Genomic DNA, 13,685 nt, shown 5'->3' with positions numbered 1-13,685 from the left:
CTTTCAGGAATTTGGCATATGAAGGTATCTGTTTTATGACATCAAGTAGGGGAATATTGACTTTCACTTGTTTTAACACCTCTAGGATATCCTGAGAGTTAGAAAGAGGTTATGGTGCAACCAACCGTTGGGGAAATGGAGCAACTGGCTTTTCTAAAAGTTTCGGTTCTAATTTTTGTGAGGCCTCACTAGATCCATCATTGTTGTCCTCTTCTGGTTCTTCAGGCTTTTCGGGCCTAACTAGAAGGATTTTATCAATGATCTTCCCACTCCTAAGAGTGGTGATGGATTTAGCGTGCTCTATTTGATTTAAAGAGCTGGGATTACTTATCTCGTATTGCGGTTTAGGATTGGGGAGCGGTTGTGCAGGAAGCATCCCCTTTTCTATAATCGTCATACGAGAATCCATCTTTTGCATAAAATCTCGCATTGCCTGGGTCAGCTCTTGCATGAAATTTTGAACCGGTTCTTTTTGAGGTTTCCCCTGATTTGGATTTTGATTAAAGAAACTTTGAGGGGTAGCAGTTTGTCCATTTCTCCAAATAAAGTTTAGATGATTTTTCCAACCAGGATTGTACGTATTAGAGGTCGGTCCATTGAAAGGTCTTTGATAATTATTTACGGCATTGGATTGTTCATTCAACACTTCTCAAAAGGCGGGTATTGTAGGACAATTTTCAGTTGTATGAATGTTGCAATCACAGATGCCGCAAACACTTTCATTAACCTTATCCTTCTTTCCTTCCATGACATCAAATTTTCTTATGAGCGTAGTCACTTTATACTTGAGATCATCCTCTTCTTTCAAGAGATACAATCCACCTTTTTCCTTAGATTGAGTCAGCCTAGACGTGGTGTTCAATTTTGGGTAATAGTCTCATGATTGTGTTTTTTCAGCAAGACTATCGAGGTAATCTCATACCTCGTCGACATTTTTATTAATGAATTCTCCATTACACATTGTCTCGACCATTTGGCGCATGGAAGATGTCAATCCATCATAGAAAAAATTTATAATGCGCCATGTTTCAAAGCCGTGTAATGGGCATGAACTGACCAAATCCTTGAACCTTTCCCAACATTGGTAAAATGTTTCATCCTCCTTTTGGGTGAAGTTCATGATTGCTTTTCTAAGGGTAATCGTTTTATGATGTGAAAAAAATTTTCTTTATAAATTCCCTCTGCATATCATTCCATGTGCCAATGGATCTAGGACGCAGTGAATGTAACCACGTCTTAGCCTTCTCCTTCAAGAAAAAAGGAAAGAGTTTAAGCCTGACTGTATCCTTAGACACATTTTGAAAATATAAAGTGGCTATGATCTCATCTAACTCTTTCAAATGTAGATATGGTTCTTCAGATTCAAGCCCATGAACTTAGGAAGGAGTTGGATAACCCCTGGCTTGATGTCCATATGTCCTGTATTTTCAGGAAAAATCATGCATGAGGGCATACTCACCCCCGCTGGTTGTAAATAATCTCATAAAGTACGAGGCGGGGGTGCTTGATGCACCTCATTCTCATCCTGAATTTTCTTAACCCTAGGTTAAGGATTTGGAAGTTGATTGGTCAGTTAATTGGTAGGAAATTTCGAGTGGCGTTTAGTCCTGCGATGGATAGTCAACCCCTTAACCAATCCTCCTTCAGTCAAGAGATGTCGAGTGTTATCACGGGCCCACTTAGGCATGAAACACTCGCAGCCTTCAATCAAATTCGACACCTAATCCTAAGAAAGGAAAAGAAAATCTAGAAAGAAAGAGAGGGTTGGAAAGAAGTTACCAAATTTGAGTCCCTAAGTTGAAAACCTGCAAAAGAAAACAAAACAAGTCAGTTTCTAAAGAGAATGTCTAAAATTAGAAAATCCTTAAAAAGAAAGATAGAAGTAAACTAGTTTCCAAAAGAAGAAATTCCTAAAAGAAAGTGGAAATTTCTAAAATAACTTAAGAAAGTCCTAACTAGAAAGTAAGTTACTAAAAGAGATCTAAAAAATAGAAAGTAGAGGAGGATCTAGTTTTACCGAATTAGAAATTTCTATCGTAAAAGCCTACAAAATAGGAAGGTTAGTTTCTAAACAAAAAGTCTACAAGTAGAAAATTTCTAAAAATAAATTAGGAAACAAAGTTAGATTCTAAATGAGTTAGAATTAGAAACTTGTTAAAAAAATAAATCCTAATTTAGAAATAGCAAGGAAGAAATTAAGAAAGAAATTACCAATTTAGAAACCTATCTCAGAATCCTACAAAACAGGAAAGTTGGGTTAGTTTCTAAAAAGGAAAAAAAAAACTTTCTAAAATAAAAAAAAAAAAGCGTAAAAATAGAAAATTTCTAAAAATAGAAAGTTAGTTTCTAAAAAGGAAATCTAGAATAAGAAAGTTTCTAAAACTAAAATCCTAATTCTAAAAATAGAAAAAGTAGAGAAATTAGAAAGGAATTACCAAATTAGAAGTTTATGTCAAGATCCTAATCTCAAACTAATTCTAAAACTAATTACTCTTAGAAAAACGTAATCGTCAATCCCCGGTAATGGCACTAAAAACTTGTTCACTCCCCAAGTATAGGGTTGTGATGTAGTAATAAACTCGGTGAGACCGAGGTCGAATTCCAAGGGACTGAAACCTGTACGTAATCTGAAACTAAATAGGACTAGAACTAGAATGAGATGAAATCTAAATCGACTGTAAATTGAGGAATAATGATGAAATAATTATCTAAAACTTAAAGAATTCAGGGAAGGGAAACTAGGGATTCAGAGGATCCACTTGTAGATATCAGGGAGATCTACGGTCAATTCATGAACTCAACTAGACTTCGAGTCCCATCTTCATCTAGTTGGAAGATATAACCTGCAAATTAAATCTGAACGTCTTTTGATCTAGTTTTAGAGAGATAAGATAGGTGTAAGTTGGAATGGATTCCATCACAAAACCATGCCCATGAGACAAAGCAAACAACAGAATTAAACCAATTCACAGTCAATCTGAGTGATGTATGAATAGTAGGAAGGGTGTCATCATCTAACCATGCCCAGGAGACGATGGTGAATAATAGGACTTCCTAACTGCGTAATCACAACAAGAGATCAAGAATACTTAAAGCCATCGCAGATCTATTGTAATTTCAGTCACAACAAAGCATTAAAAACTAGAAATATTCTTATTATTCGAAACTAGAATTAACATAGTTCATGGCATGAACCAAAGTCGTAGAATCAGTCCCATCACGCCACAAGTTTCACCTTTTAGCCCTAGCTAAGAGGTTTAGCCTGACATGAGTGGGATAAATCTCTCAAAAATCATAAAAACAAACAAATAATAAAACTCTTAAACAATTCTCTCTCTCTCTCTCACGTCAGAATCCCGGCTGCGAATTGAATCCCATCCTCTGTCTTTTTCTTTTCCTTTTATAGAGCAAGGAGTCGGTTGGAGAACCTACGCACTTACAGAAAGTGCTGGAGTCGGTGCGCAAGCCTACTTTACGCAGCTGTTTCCTTTACGCAGCAACGTTAAGTGCGTTGCGTTCGGCCCGTGAATGTTTCATATGCTAGATCCGAGCCATTTAGGCTCCTTGAGCTTGATCGGTGGTCCTCTGGGATGGCTTTGAACAGTCCGGATCATGGCTACGATTTGGATCTTGATCATTGAACTGCCTGCGGTGTTGCCAGCTTCTTTCGGATCGCACCTGTTGCGGAAACCGCAACTATGCGATAGTTGGTGGGCATACGATCGGGATTTCCAGAGGAATCCACTCCGTCCATTGGATGGAGCACGAAAAACCATTCATATCTGATCAGTTTTGGATCAAAATCGTGGTGGCCCACATATTATTTCATTACACTGTCTATTCTGTGTTTGGAAGATCAAAAGCCGCCCTTCGCTTCATTCTGTGATTCCGACACCTAGGAAATGTTTATAGAACCCTTTTAAGCATGATGGACGGTCCCAATTATCTGGATCATGGACCATGGTGGCCCACAAGAAAGGACCGCAGCCTCTGTTGCGAAACAGAGTCGACGCACGTTGACTCTGTTACTTGCGTTGGCCCACTTATTGAATCCAAATGGAAAATCCACTCCATCCATTGGTTTCAGGGCGAAAAACCATCCGAGAATGAGTATTTTTGGAGTGAAATCGGTGTAGCCCACGAGATCTTCTACTCTGCCGTTCATTCTGTGTTTAACGGCTAGGAACATGCGGACGCTTTCATGGGGCCAAAATTCCACCTTGGAGAGATTCGTGGCCACCTCCCAGGACGAATGAACGGTTAGGATTGATGAAATGTGAGCTGGGTGGGCCCCACTACACAAAACGGACGAACAGTGTCTGTTCGCTGTCTTGGTGCAGGAGACGGATCGGGTCAGCCTAGTTTTGACCGGGTTGCCCGATCGGTGCACGTCCAGTGTATGTGCTATGCACATGCATCATGTAAAGTGGGTCCCTCCTTGATGTATATGAGAAATCCACACCATCCATCTTGTTTCCCATTTCATTTTAACCGTGGGGACCTAAGTTGAAGCGTACCCGGACAACAGGTGGGTCCCAAATCGTTGTTTTGTGGGCTGATCTGTCCATTGGGTCACTTCCACAAGGATCGAACGATTGAAATTTGACATGTATGGTTAATTCATGGTCATCAGGCCATGTATGAAGTTTTGAACCAATCGGATGACAGAAACCCTATGATCCTGCATTCTAGACCATTTTCGGGCCTCTTTAATGTGAACGACTTGATTTCCTCAGATCTCTGTCATGTAAGTCCGTCAATCTTGGTCCTCTGGGGTCCATCCCTTGCCTTGGTGACATCAAAGTATTAAATCCATACTTTTAGCACCCTGTTTCAGTCTAAGGTCGTAAATACACCTTGCATCACAAACACGATTAAATCGGGCCGTTAAACAGTATCATGTTCGTGAATCCAGACAATAACTGGAGTCTAATATGCAATATTTGACCTTCAACACTTAACTATCGGATTTTGCCTAACTGTTAGAATAAAGGATCAGCCACCATTTTAACTATCATCAACAAGCGCACACTTAGGATTGTCCAATCAGCATTGATTTCAGGTTTGCTCCTGTCAAAATGGAGACCACATTTAGACAGTCAGTAATGAAGTTTATCCATGTCATAATATGCGATGAACGCATTGCATTGCAAGTGATGATCTGCCAACTAATCTTTGAAATCAGTGGTTATGAACTTCATCGAATAACTTTTATATATATATATATATATATATATATATAAACACGTAAAGAAAAACATCAAGAACTCAATGTGGAGCACACCCTTCGGCTGACACAATGTGATCAATGCCGTGAAACCGTCGACACCTTTTCGTTTATTCGCTTCCTTTTACCTCTCCTCGTGTTATTGCTCTACTATGCTTATTTATCCACCAAACTCTTTCTATTCCACCCAGGTCACGAAAAACTAGGAATGTTGATGCTTATGTGACCATGATTTGCTCCATATTTGTATTTTATTTGCATTTGGCATTTTTCCTGTTCTAAAATGAGAGAGAGAGAGAGAGAGAGAGAGAGAGAGAGAGAGAGCTCCTGGGTTCCTTCCCATTAGTTGCTGGGCTGAAGGTTTCCGAAGGGGGCTTGATATGGCTGTTCATATGGGTATCTGGACTGCTTATTAAAGGACGCTCATATATATGACAATGTTGCAGACGACCCACACCACACATGCACTTCTGTCTGCATCTTCTCTAAAAGATGTCCCACTCAGTTTCTTCCTCTTCCATGGCCGGAGCAGACATGATTCTGCCCAAGCCACCAATGCCGGCCATGTGGGACACCAACTATGTGGTGTGGCCAGTTTTGTGGGGTGGGGGTTGGGGGGGTTGGGGGGGTGGGTCTGTAAATGCATTTGATATTATCCCCAAATGACTTTCCTTATGTTTTGTAAATCAAACAGCAAGAGATGATTTAATCTTGCCTGGAGTGACTTTCCTCATATTCAGTAAATCAAACAACAAGAGATCCTTTCGAGAGTGAAAGTGTGAGGACTTCAAACCATGTGATTGATTTAGTTCATTTGCCTGTTTCTACAAAGACCTATGATGAAGCCAATATCCATGACCAGTAGGCTAAAATATGCAACAAGTAGAAACAAACAGTGCCAAGTACAGTGAACGAGCACAAGATGAAGGGTTCAAAGGCATGAGATCTTCTCGTACACAAGGGTTGCGGTTCCGAAGGCGAATTGCTCTCTTTCTCTCTCATGATTAAATGAGAATGTTAATTTGTGCTTCCATGCTAAATGCATCTCTACTACAGATTTTATTTCATTGAGCAAATAAAACAATATTTTAGCAAACTTGCCTCGCCGAAGATGGCTCAAGAATAATAACCTACAAAATCAGGAGACAGAACCTTCTAGAAATCTCATGATCTGAAATGGGTAATGTCTTGAAGGATCCGAATAAATTTAGCTAGCAAGGGAGATTGAAAATGACACAATCCTTCCCGCTTCTATATGCTCTTGGCTTTTCATGTATTCCTTTCTTTCGTTCTTTTTTTACATATATTATTTCTTTAATTTCTTGGGACACCCTTAGTTCCTTACTTTACCAGATCATCACAAAACTTGGTAGCTAAATTAACCACTCAAATATTGTAATTTGTAATTTTTAGCTCTTCTACTGTTATATAATATAATTTTTCAGATGATCACATCAACGGCATTTGCTAAGATCAGATTTTCTTGGGTGTTTAGCGATAGGTGTGAGAATTGCTTCATTGTTCATGCATAGTACCAATAATATATTATTATTATCATCATTATCATTATTATTTCTATTATAATTGTTATTGTTGCTATTATTACTAATTTTTTCTTATATTTAAGGCAGTTCTTGGTGAGAATAATAAAACCTAAGTTCCGATATCATCGTGTTACAGGGGAAAATCCATTACATAAAGCTGTTATATATATATGGTAAATGGTTCTATGCGGTCGACCTCATGGGAAGGGAACTTCCCATGAGGTCAAGCTGTGTGGGCCCCACTGTGATGTGGAGAGGACATCAACACCATTAGTCATATGCATCATTCCATGATAGGCCAAAGAAATAAAAATCAGGTCAATCCATACTTGTGTGGGCCACAGCACAGATAACAGTTGAGAAGGGATACCCTCCCATTAAAACATTCATGATCGTTTATTGGGCCTACCAAGACATGGTTCACAAATCCGGAGCGTCCATTTTGTGTGTCCCACTTTGATGAGGGGTCATAACAAGTTTCAGCTGCATCCAAAACTTATGTGGGCCCTCCAAGTAGTTTTAGATGTTTTAGGCATGTCTTCACATGGTTTTAGATAGTATGGCCCACCTGAGTTCCGTATATGGCTGATTTTGGAATATCCCATAATTTAAAGGGGACTAATCAAATGCACGGTGTTGATTTTCAACACGGATCACGGTGGGGCCCACACAGCTCGACCTCATGGCAATGAGGTCGAATGCATAGAACCACTCTCTCTCTCTCTCTCTCTCTCTCTCTCTCTCTCTCTCTCTCTCTCTCTCTCTATATATATATATATATATATATATATATATATATATATATAGGGAAATGGTTCTATGCGGTTGAACATCAACCCCATTAGTCAGATGCACCATTCCATGGTGGGCCTCGACCTTAAAAATCAAGTCAATCCATGACTTGTGTGGGCCACACCACATACAAAAGTTAAGAGGGGTTACCCTCCCATTAAAACATTCATAATCATTTGTTGGGCCCACCGAAATGTGGTTCACAAATTCAGACCATCCATTATGTGTGTCCCACTTGGATGAGGAGTCGGACCAAGTTTCAGATGCATCCAAATTTTGGGTGGGCCCCACCAAGCCTTTTATATTTTTTAGGCATGTCTTCACATGATTTTAGATGGTATGGCCCACCTTAGTTCCCTATACGGCTGATTTTTGGGATATCCTATAATTTAAAGGGGACCATCAAATGCACGGTGTTGATGTTTGACACACATCACGGTGGGACCACCTTAGTTATGCTTGATTTTCTTATTGCATACCAGTATAATAATTACGAAGATGATGCCACATTCATTACTTTGGTTAAGGAAATCTCAGAAATGCATCTGAGACAACCTCTGGAATGTCAGTCAGTAGACACATTTTTGGGAAATAGTTGTTTCACTTCTGTAAAGTTCTCCTGTGAAAAACATTTTCCTGTACTCTTGTAATTATGGTTTAAGGGCACTCATCTGCCATCGTTGATAAAAAGTTTATTAGAATATGGGCATATTCTTTACATCATCTTTAACACTGAGATCAAAGCTTTTCGAGCCATTTTGTCTTGGGCCAGCATTGTGCTGCTTGCTATAATCCTCCCACCAATTTGAAGCATGTGGTTCCTTCTCTGTGTTTTTACTATAGATGCAGATTTACACTCCATAGGCATACACAATGATTAAGATGCATCGAATTCAGTACTCGGATCTCCACTCTTTGGTGGCCTAAATTGGTGAGACTTCTTTTCCAGCATCATTTTCAATTCCCTGTTAATCGATACTTGAAGTTAATATAATCACATGAGTTTTGAATTATAGGTATATGAATTTGCTCTGTTTTACAATCTTTAAAATCTTGTTATGGAAATCCGTACCCATACATTGTTGGAGACACTAATAAACCTCTGCATTCTCAGATTGCATTGAAAAGTGCACAAGGGAAAGGAAATGATTTGCTCTACAGAAGGGTTTCCTCTGCTGGAATACTTGCATTCTAAAGGAGTGGAGAGTAGATGAAGTATTGATGCCAATCCCTGTGCATTTGTCAATTGATGGATGCTCTGATTTGAAGATGCTTCCAAAAGGACGACAAGAAATTGGAGTTGTGGATCATGCATTCATAATTCAAAGCCATGTTTAGAGAAGATGAAGAAAGATTGGCATAGGATTCAACATATATTCGTCAGCGATGTAGGCGATTATTAAGATGTGCTAGCTTTGAATTCATCACTTGCATTTCCTCTACTTGTGAGGTAAAGTGGTGAGACTTCTTTTCCCTTCAATATTTTTCATTTCACTGTTAATAGTTACATGAAGTTAATATAGTCATATGAATTTCTATTATTATTTTACTGACACGTTTCGTTATTTTTTTCATATGAAAATCTGCATGCTAATGGTTCTAAGAAATGCCTCGACCAAGAACCTTTTTGTTTTAATCATGCTAGAGGTTTTGCATTTTGATGCTTCATAAACGGGGTGTAATTCAGTATATGGTTGGATGAACCTGTTGTATCATCCACTTAATTGACCTTTCTTTGGTGAACCATAGTATAAATTCACAATGATTCGTGGAATTTTCCCCTGTTGGCCATTTTTGTTTTTAGCCATCCGTTTGAAGGAAGCAGATTGCTTGGTGGGCCATATATCACCAACCTCGGTGGGGTGTTGACATGACAAAGTTCTGTGGGTTCCACCATGATGTATGTATTATATCCACACTATCCATCCATTCTAAGAGATCACTTTAGGGCTTGAGCCCAAAAGAGAAGCAGATCCAAATCTCAAGTGGACCACACCAAAGAAATCTGTGGGGATAGTGACGCCTATTGTTGGAACCTTCCTAAGTGGCTGTTGATGATTTATTTTTTATTTTTTTCTCCTTTCCGCAGCTGGCTGTATCTTGTGGTTCACCTTATGTAGGCTTCTTATTGTCCTATGGGCATTTGTCATTGGCCTTCTTGGTAAACTCAACTTCCTACTTGTCTTATGATATTTATCGTTTTAACCAATGGGATAGATAACTTTAGTATTGTTTATATGCAGCAATCATCCTTCATTCAAGTTTTAGAACACCTAATCTGAAAGCTTATTTGAACGTATTCCACAAGGAATTCCATACAACTGATTAGACAGATAACTTTTTATTGGTATTGTGCTTTTATGAATGGATTAAAATTAATGATTGTATTTTATTGAATGAATGAATGATTATACACAAGTTTATGTATAAATTAAGATGAATGATTTAACCTAAGTTGTTGAGAACTGAGGTTAAAATTTGAATTTAGCCTAGTTGATGCCAACAGAGGCTAAATCCATCTTTAGCCTCAGCTACTGAAACTGAGATTATAACTCCCGTGGCTAAAGGGTTTTAACTTCGGTTGTTGAAAACCGATGTTAAAAATAGATTTAGCTTCGGTTGGAGGCAACTGCGGCTAAAATTTGGATTTAGTCTCGGTTGGAAAGAATGGATGCTAAAATTTTGATTTAGGCTCATTTCGAGGTGACCGAAGCTAAAAAGGTTGTTTTAACTTCACTTGAATAACCGAGGCTATAAAAGTCTTTTTAGCCCCGGTTGCCAAAACCAAGGCTTTAAAGCCTTTAGCAACGGTTCCAACCTCATTTTGGATAATTGAGGCAAAACTGAGGCTAAAGTCTTTAGCCTCATTTTTTAACCTTTTAAGCCACGGTTTTGAACTGAGGCTAAAGTCTTTTTATCTTGTAGTGCCTTGCGCCTCCTGTTTTTCTTTGATTTTGAACCCTTGGTATTGGATCTTTTCTTTTGTGGTTTTATTTTTTATTTTTATTTTTACTTTTTTATATTAATCGTCTCCATGTACGTAGAAGTATTATCAAACCACGTGAATCTTTATACAGCTAATATCTTGTTTTCCTTTAGTTTTGAACTCTTTCTATTTGTTGTTCGATGACTTCAATCTATGCCGAAAATAGGGGCTCGATCAACAAACCAGCCTGGTCGATTAATTAAGAGCACTCTGGATTTTACAGATTGGTGATCTGGATACCTTTAGACAACTTCGATAGATTGAACACTCGGCTCGATCGATTGACATAATACAAAAAATTCATGTAAATTCTTTTGTTAGTTTTGAGCATTTTTGATGGATCGAACATGGGAGGAAAACAAGGATTTTCGCAACCGCAAGTTTTTCTATTCTTTTGTAACTCATTTTCATACTGAATGTCGTCGCTTTGTGAAATCACGGAAGATTTTTTTCATGTAAAAATCGTGATACTGTGCATACTTTGTTTATGTTTGCTTATCGTCGTGTGATATGAATTCAGGATTTTGCTTCCACGGTTCCCCAATAGCAATGGCTCTGAATTTTACATTCTCTGCATCCATCGTGCTATTATTTTCGCGCAACACTATCATGAAAACCTTGAAATGCCATTCGCTTTATTCCATACAAGTGCTATAATAGTGCAGATCACTACCCGCCAAACGCTTAGAGAAATTAATTTGTGGGCCTCATGCCCAAACGTTCGTTAAATTCCCACATTGTCATACTGTGTTTAGAAAAGGTAGGAGGTATACTGTACGGCGACCGATACACAATATAATGCGTACATATACAGAAATCCAAACAGGTCTTTAAAGAAACTAGACGACAATATACAAATCTTCGAACGCCATTTTCTTTATTCTATCCAATAGCTAGACCACGTGCAGACTACCTGCTACACGGTCGGAGAAACTAGGTAGACGACTAATAATCAAACCTTCAAACGCCATTCTCCTTACTCTACGCAGACTTGAAGGTTTTATGCCTATTTTTACTTTATTCCCCATGGTGTGGCCAACTGCATTTTGGATGAGCAGAAGTCATACCCATAACATGGACGGTACCACAGAGCTCGTGAGTGCGCATAACTGGTGTTGCAGGGGATTCGGCTTGTGTAGGATTCCATACATGTGGGCGGTGGGTATTTCATCCAGACCGTTTATCAAATGGTCCAATAACCGATAATTGAACTCCCCAAAATCTCGTATATATGAATGTCTTGACCCGTTGATCTAGGGCTGAAAGTTGGGTGGGTTCGGTCAGGTCGGTGCTCAACCCCAGCCCAACCCCAAGGTTCTTGTACCTCAACCCTAACCCAACCATACCTTGGGTTGGGAATTTTCAACCCCAGCCCAACCCAAGCTGGTTCAGTCGGATTGATTGGGTCGATATATGCTAATATTTTAATGATTGCATTAGTTTATTATATTTCAACACGTCTTATTTTTTTTATTTATGATTTTATTAAGTATATATGTAGTTATTTATCGTAAATAACTTCATTTATTCCAAACAAACAAGCTAAAATATACGACAACTACTCATTTAAAAGCTGTGTTGTGTATCACACAATTTATTTGGACCAATGAGACCTGACAGCATTGGAATTACCTATGTCTTAAAAACATATGATCCACGCTCAATTATAATTTATAAGTAACTTATATATTAATTGGGTTCGGGTTGGGCTGGGCTGGGCTGGGTTGGGTTGGGTTGGGCAACCCAAGACCTCAACCAGAGTCCGACCCAAGTTTTATCGCGTTGGTGTTTGTACAACCCAAGCCTGAGATTAGACTCGATACATACTGCCCAAGCCCAACCCAATGTCGGGTTGGTCACGGTCAGTCGGGTTCAACCCACCCAACTTTCAGCCCTACGTTGATCAGTGACCAAATAACAGAAATTTAGTGGCAGTCCACATTCAATGGAGATTTGGCCAATGACTCAACGGCTTTGCTCTTAAAATCAGGGAAATTTTGGGAGAGGATTAGCTATTACCTGGGTTATACCTTAGTGAGTGTTACCCTTACCGTGTGCGGCCTACCTTTATCCACGCCATACGTTTTTCATTTCATTTAAGGACGTACGCTATCAAAACTTAAGCAGACCCAAATGTCTGGTGGATCACACCACTGGAAAAAATCATCAGTGACCGTTAGAAGCTTTTTGTAGGCCACAAAAGTTTTGGATAATCCAATTCCGTTTGACCTTATCAACCGGTTGGATGGAGGGTGTGCACTTTGAAAGGGCACCCGAGCGATTGCGATTTGCAATCCTCTCCCCGGATGGAATGTGGACACGTCGAGAGTGGATTAGGTGCGACCTGGGCCTCACTCAACACGGTGTTGTGCTGGACTTGGGACCCACTTTACGTATGTATTATAGATCCACACCGTCCATCTGTTTTTCCAACTCATTTTAATTCAGAAAATGAAGCAGATCCAATTCTAAGGTGAACCACACCATAGGAAACCGTGATGATTGAATGCCCACCATTAAAAAATTTCTAGGGCCCACCATAATGTTTATTTGTCATCTAACCTGTTGATTACGTCACATGGATAATGAATGAAGGGAAAAACTAAATATCAACTTGATCCATAACTTTTGTCACCCACAAGAAGTTTTTTATCTTAAATCATCATTGTTTCGTGTGGTGTGGTTCGACAGAGATTTATATCTACTTTATTTTTCAGCTCACGCCTAAAATGAGCTGTGATGATAGATGAACGGCGTGGATATATACATTAAAGCCCCACGGTAAGGGCAGCGCTGTGTTAGTTGAGGGCGGGGAGCCCGTAATCTGCTCCGTATGAAGTGACTTCAGGAAATGAACCGCACTAGGCTACGTCTCGCACTTGCAGTGCTTTGGCATCTGTAGACACGTGTTCTACACCACCACGTGTAAAAGATATCTAAAATCACGGTGGGCCTGAGGAAGGTTTCAACATTGGATGTTATTTTCACCTCTGCTTCCTCTGGTGTGGTCCATTTGAGCCTTGGATCAGCCTCATTTTTGAGCTCATATCCTAAAATAACATGAAAAAAAAAAAAACTTTGGATGAACGGCGTAGATAAAACCCATACATCATGTTATAAATTTAGGGATTTTTAA

At 39.2% G+C, this 13,685-nt stretch overlaps 1 long non-coding RNA gene and 1 other non-coding gene across 3 annotated transcripts; both read left to right on the top strand.

Annotated features, from left to right (window-relative positions):
- The first annotated feature begins 1,031 nt into the window (after nt 1–1,031).
- Nucleotides 1,032–1,138, top strand: LOC131252434 (small nucleolar RNA R71). The gene has a single exon (XR_009174455.1). It is a non-coding gene; the product is annotated as a small nucleolar RNA R71 (small nucleolar RNA).
- A 6,999-nt stretch (nt 1,139–8,137) lies between these two features.
- On the top strand, nt 8,138–10,004 carry LOC131251965 (uncharacterized). Of its 2 annotated transcripts, XR_009174070.1 has the most exons (4): nt 8,138–8,494; nt 8,678–9,021; nt 9,653–9,724; nt 9,807–10,004. It is a non-coding gene; the product is annotated as an uncharacterized LOC131251965 (long non-coding RNA). The 2 variants fall into 2 exon arrangements; XR_009174069.1 differs by having other exon boundaries at nt 8,138–9,021.
- Nucleotides 10,005–13,685: the final 3,681 nt, after the last annotated feature.

The sequence above is a fragment of the Magnolia sinica genome, chromosome 7 (assembly GCF_029962835.1).
Source record: "Magnolia sinica isolate HGM2019 chromosome 7, MsV1, whole genome shotgun sequence".
Lineage (NCBI taxonomy): Eukaryota > Viridiplantae > Streptophyta > Magnoliopsida > Magnoliales > Magnoliaceae > Magnolia > Magnolia sinica.
Note: the sequence above shows the minus strand (reverse complement) of the source record. Positions and strands in the feature narration are given on the sequence as shown.